Raw genomic sequence first — 6,643 nt, forward strand, 5'->3', positions numbered from 1 at the left:
CTGCTGCTGCAGCCGCCAGCAGTCACGTCATTCAGAGGCAAACATATTGTGTAGAGATTATTATGAAGTTCCTGCCAGCTATATCTTTATGTCTGTGGTTTGAGCAGCTTCGCGCTTACACAGGAAATAGGAATGAGCTGGTTTTCCTGTTTCTCTTCATCTATAGTTTGTTTAGATTTGCTCTTGGAGGGATTTCCACACCAACACGCTGCTGATTTGGTAACGACTTGGAGACTCAGCTCACATTTACCACACTATTTGTTTTGGGGATGGGAGTAAAACGGGGTAGTTTCATACTGAGGAGCTTTAAGCTTCTTGCTCTTGATTCTCGATTATGGTTGCGAATTCGGAGCGGTTCACACTTTAGCCACAATACAGCCTGTTGGCATCGTTCATTAAACCTCACTGGTGTCACCGAGCTGCAGCTGAGCCTGATCCGACAGGCTGCGCTGGCAGCGCTCCGCCAACATTCAGCCATTCATACTTTTTCATTCCCAGGAAACGTTTCCACTTTCTGTCACTTTTACAACCACAACCTGAGCCGCAGCGGGATTTTATGCCACAAACCAGGACAAAGTGGAAGGAAACTACAATATAATCAAAGTATTTGTGTTCAGTGAAGCTACAGATTGGATGGAGAGCATCTGAGGAAGAGGCTTGGACTTTGATTAGGCCCTTCTGAAAAATGAACCTGCTTCCAGGAGATTGTCTTCCAGGACAGTCTTGTGTATAAATCCATCTGAATTCTCATCTGCTGGAGAGAAGCGTCCACACAGCATGATGCTGCCTCCACCTTGTTTCATAAACGATGTTTTCCGTGTGGATTCCTGTCATTCCGACATGGCGTCCATCTTTAAGGATCTCCGCAGGTGGTTTGGGACCACAATCATCTATCTTACCAGTCCAAACATTAAATATACTTTAATATGGATTAATACGCACAGAGGAAACTGTCTTAGCAGAAGCAGAGCTGCAGCTGGTGATTATTTTAGTAATCGATTGAGCTATTGATTATTCTGATGATTAATCGGATACAGAAATTGACACAATCTGCTGATTTCTTATTTAACCACTAAAGCTTTTTCTATAAAATATTGTAAATACATTTTTAAAAAATGAAAATAATTTTTTTAAAATACTAAAATAAAACATTTTAATCCTTAAAATGCAGTGACAGAGAACTGAGCAAATATAAAAAAAATACCAGTTGATGAATTCTGGGTAAAACATATTTACAGACAAAGAGGGTTTCTTACCATAAATGCAACAAATATATGCATGTGAATATAAAACTCCTCCACACCTTCATGTCCATGACGCTGTTAGTTCTACAAAAGTCTAGAAACATTATACTGTCTGACAGACAGGCTGTTGTTTTACACAAAAGGAGAAATTAATCTCAACTCTGATCAAATCTGTCCTCAAACAAACTGCTGAATCAGCGATTTTCAAGACAAAATCAGCTTTCTAGGTCAAATAAGCTTCTGAATCAGTAAAGACCTCCTTACAACATCACACTGATCAAAGAGCATCACTGACAAAACATTTCAACTTAAAATGATGGTTTAAAAATCTAAAATGAAAGTACCACCTCTTTGGCATATTAGAGAGTAATAAAAATCATCCTGGGTTTTATAATTATTTAAATTAAACCTCATGCGTGAGAAAATAGATTTCACACGTCGCATCAGAGCACACACACACCTCAGGCGGTGGAGGGGTGAAGCACGGCGGTGGAGGAGTGATGATCTGGGCTCGTTGATGGAACCGTGAGCTCCACTGAATGCTGGACCTTCTGGAGTCGATGTGAAGCAGCGGCTGCAGACAAGAGCAGCAGAGATCGAGTCCAGACCAGGAAACAAGTTGACACACAGACTTTAACATCCATTTTACCCTCGTTTAGCTGAATAAAACCTGTTAAAGGCTGTAAATGTTACATAATCCTTTTGAAAACATGACTGCTTAAAACTTTTAATAAATATCTATTATAGAAAATGTGTTTTTTCTTTTAAAGAACCATCATTTTATTCCTAATTTTAGGTTTTAAAACAACAGAGCAGATGGAGATGGTTGTGAAAAATACTATTAAAAAAATCCTGTAAAGTTTATATATTTACACCTAATAGTTGAATGCAGTGAGTGTGAAACTGAAGTCAAAATTATTGTTTGTGCTTTTGAAGCCAATTGTGAAAAAGCACATAGTTTCCCACCTGGTTGTTTCTTTTCTGGATAAGTAGAGCAATTATTCCGTAAAAATCTGAATAAGTGCCAAAACCTGCGACTCTTATTATATCTCAACTTAAATACATGAGTTGGTTCTTTATTAGTTTTGCTGAAGGATGGTTCTGAGCAGCACAACAGGCCCAGCAGCTGAAGCTGGTTCTGGTTCTGATCAACAGGACAGTTTCCAGTAAACTTATGATTCTGGATTAGATCAACAAAATGTGACAGCCTGTTGATTCAGTCTGAATTCAATCAGGAAAACCTGGAGGAACTAAATGTTTTCAGCTTCATTCATATTTCCCATCAGTTCTGCTGATGCTTCCTGTTCCTGCTGAAGAGAAGCTCTCCCCAGAGCATGATGCTGCCACTGCCATGTTTTAACTTGGCGGCTGAGCACATCTTTTCCCCCTTCGTGGCTCATTTAAAAGCGACTTTCATTCCTCCTACACCTCCATAACTGACGACTCTCCCACCTGAGCTGCTGATCTCTGCAGCTCCTCCAGATTCATGCCCCACTTTGTGTTGGACTGACAGAAAATCCCAGTAAATTACACTGAATCTTAAACAATCACAGATGCGCTCGTTGTGTCAGTCCTGAATCAAACGCAGCTTCCAAATGACCATCTGAGCTGAAGTCTGTAACCTTCTCATGGACATCATAACTCTATTTGTGAAGAAGACGCCTCATCTTCCTCCTCCTCCTCCTCATCTTCAGATTTTCCAGGCTGTGGTCTGAATCACATCAGTGGCTCCTTTTCAAAACAGGCTCACAAACATCATGATTGATTCAGCTGCTATCCTCCAGGATCTCTCAATGCCTGCCTGGGCGGGAGATTAATTTCCTTTTCCTCGTCTTAATTTTTACCCATAAAAAGGCTAAATGTCAAGCATGCCTGCCTCCTTCTACTGACACGTCTATTCCAGCAGATAATTACCATAAGGAAATTGATGCTTTAGTGTGCAGAGGGGAATTTAATTTACTCCGACATCCTCACAGCATAATGCATTCCTAAAGAAAGAGACTTTTTCACTTTGCAATTGACTTTTTAGATAAATTGGACTATTTAATGTGATTATCAGTGTTGAACGTCTTTGACTTATTAAGGTGTTGAAACCAATTAAGGGTTACATGCTGCCGGTGCTTCCAAATGTGAGACGGTGAATACTGCTTAAAGATCCATGAAATAAGAACCATCCAGAGCCTTTTGTTCGCTAGTCGACCGTCACCGCTACCTGATGATGTTTTGAGACCTGCAAGCTGCTGGTATTAATTACAGCAACATGCTTTCCATGAGTTCAACCCGAGGAAACACGGAGTTTAGCGCACTTTGATTGCATCTGGTGTAAAAACGTGACCTGAAAAACGTACGGAGATCAAATCCTAGGAGGCCGAAGAGCAAAAAGCGTCAATAATGGAGACGCTTTTCCCAATATTTGCTGAGTCACGCTTCTCTTCTGCTGTATTTTTCACACCTCTTCATGTTGGAGTGAGAAAAAAAAGTGACTCCTGAAGCTTTGAGGAAGTGTTGCTGCAATCCCTGTCCTGGCCGTGAAGACATGGCGGACCACACGGTGCTCCTGCCCAAAGTTCCTCCTTTTGTAACCAACCGCTTGAATGTTGTGCTTCTCCGGAGATAAGGGCAGCCTCCCATGAAAGGTGACTCAGCAGCCGAGCTCACACAGCTTCTCCTGAGATAAGAGCGCAGACGGGGGCCCGAGCACAGCGGGATTGTGGGGAAAAAAACAGTCACAACTGGAGAAAAGTGTGAAACTGCTGCTTGTTTTGCAACACTTTGAGCTGAGGCTGTTAGTGGAAGCTTCAGGCTTTAATTCAGTTCATGACTGGAGCTTTAATGTGCTAATTTTGATCCATATATTGTATAAACTTTTAATGTAATTTGCTTTCCTTTTCAAGATCCCGAGGCAGAACCTTCGTATTCACATGTTTCTGGTACATCTGTAAATCTGACACACAAGCAACATCAGTCCAGTGATGGACTGGAGGCACTTAAAGACTATTAATGTGTTCAAGTTGTGCTAAAAGCAGCTAGCCTTTTAGCATAAATAGCATCTCAAGGCTAAACACGTAGCAGCAGCAGTTCCATGAACGATCAGGAGTTCCCGAGAAACTGAAAAACTGAATGAATAAAATTACATTTTGCACCAATCAGATGGTTTAATAACCTAAATAACAGATAAAAAAACCAAATATCTTTGTTTTTGAGCTCATATGTGTGTTTATTCAATAATTTAGCAGCAAAAAGAGTTTTTGAATTAAAAATGTTGCTTATTTTGTCAATAAATGGTTTTCAACTAAAATGTGATTACTTCGAATTAATGAATTACAGACCCAGCAGGTAAATCGTTTTAAAACAGTAGCTCTGGTGAGAAGAAAAGAGTTGCAAGAAAGCCAGAAAAGCAAACTAGAGATTGAACTTTCTGACATACAAGCAAAAAAAAACAGCACATGGTGGTGGCAGCATTATGCTGTGGGGATGTGAACAAGGACTCATGAAGATGGATGGAGGTAAATAAAGGCTGGAGGACAATGACCTTCAACGTCAAGCTGGAGCAACAACATCCCAGAATATCTGTGTGTTAGAACGACCTTGACCTAATTATAGCCGAGATCCAACAGACACTCTTCATCCAATCAAACGACTTTTAGTTGTAGCTGCTGCAAAGAATCTACTCAAGGATTCTAGATACAAATGCATGCCACACTTATCAGATTTTTATTTGCAAAAAAAACCATAAAAATTTGTTCTTTTTCTTTTAACTTCACAGTTACATAATGTTTTGTGTTGCTCCGTCAGGAATTTTAATACTTATAAAGCACAATAGGAGAAAAAAATCCATTATATGGTCATGAAAAATGAAAGGAAATGTTTAGAAATGATGTTTTGGTGGGTAAATGTTAAAACACAAATCAATGGATGAATAAAAAAATCCTTTGCTCCACAGTCTGATTCTCGTGTTTCAGAGCTGCGTGGCAGGTGGAGGTGGTCGCGTTTGCAGACAGGAAGCTGTTTTAAATGATCAACTCTGATGCAAAAGGTGGAATGTCTGCAGTAACGCTGAGCTGCAGAAGTCAGTGAGACGGTGCTGCAGAAAACCAGAGGGAAAAAAATCACATGTCAGAAAATTAATGCATATCAGCCTGAAGATCAACTGCAGGACTGAGCAGAAGGGACTTAATGCTGCGGACGCAACAAAATAGAGGAAAAACTGATTATCATGGACAAACGGGACATTTTGGGAAAACGGTTTACATTTGATTCTGTTATAAAGGTGGAAAAAATATTCCAGTTATTTAGTGTAGAAGGGAAATTAATGCATTATATAGTTTTATTTTACACAGACTGATGAATTTTAAATATATATTTATGTTGAGTTTATGGCTGAAGGCTCATGAAAACACAAAATACCAATAAAAACCATTTTAAAAAAAGGAAAGTTCTGTTTTGGCCTCTACAATTATAGGGACTTCTGTCAACAAATGTCCCGCAGACAGTCAGGCTGCATCCACCTCACATTCAGGAAATTAGAAAATTCGTTCTGTCGACGCTCGTTTATCAGATTAAATATTGAAAATAGTTTTTTAATTGGTCTGATGTAATATTCTAATTTTAAATGTGATTTTCTTTTATTAGCTGTTAGCAGAATGAAGAAAAATAATTGTGTTACGTCATCTGTCTTTGTCTAATGAACCTATATAATGTGCTTCACTGTGTAGATTCGGTTTGTATGTCAAGGAAAAGTTTAGTGGAAGGAAAAAGTGCAGTAGAAAATGTGAACGACTGCAGCCTGGAGAGGAATATGAAGGAAAAATGAATTCAAGAGTTCAGGGAGCAACACATAAGATGTGGAGCTGGAGTCTGAGCTTCAATATGGACGAACACACAGAGATGACCTGTTCACTTCTGAACAGAGATAACGAAAAAGAGTTGATGGTTCAAAATCCTTTTTTTTAGATAAAAGTAAAGTTTACATTTCATCGCATTAACGTATCAATCTACACTAAAAACAAAAACCAGGTGATCCAATTTAAAAAACTGAGTTAATTTGTTACAAGAAATAAAATTAAGTTCATCCAAGCAAATATATTGAGGTCAATAAGTTATTATGTTAAACCAGCGTGAATAAAGTAAATATGAAAAACTTTCATTGATTAAATGTAACAAATTAATTAATTTTCTTTTAAAGTTGAAGCTTCATTCTTTTTTTTCGGTCAGAGGCACAGAATCCAAATTCCGGATCCGATTCCGGATCTGGAATGCCATGTCCACTGCTGGTTCTGGTCCAACATGGCCATCTACCAGAACATTTCAGCAGCACTTCCTGTTTCCTTCAGCTGAAAAACATTACAGAGATGCACATTTCATTTCCCAGCAGGATCTGGTACCGACCCACGGTACCA

Source organism: Poecilia reticulata, chromosome 15, assembly GCF_904066995.2.
Source record: "Poecilia reticulata chromosome 15, P_reticulata-male-v2, whole genome shotgun sequence".
NCBI classification, from domain to species: Eukaryota; Metazoa; Chordata; class Actinopteri; order Cyprinodontiformes; family Poeciliidae; genus Poecilia; species Poecilia reticulata.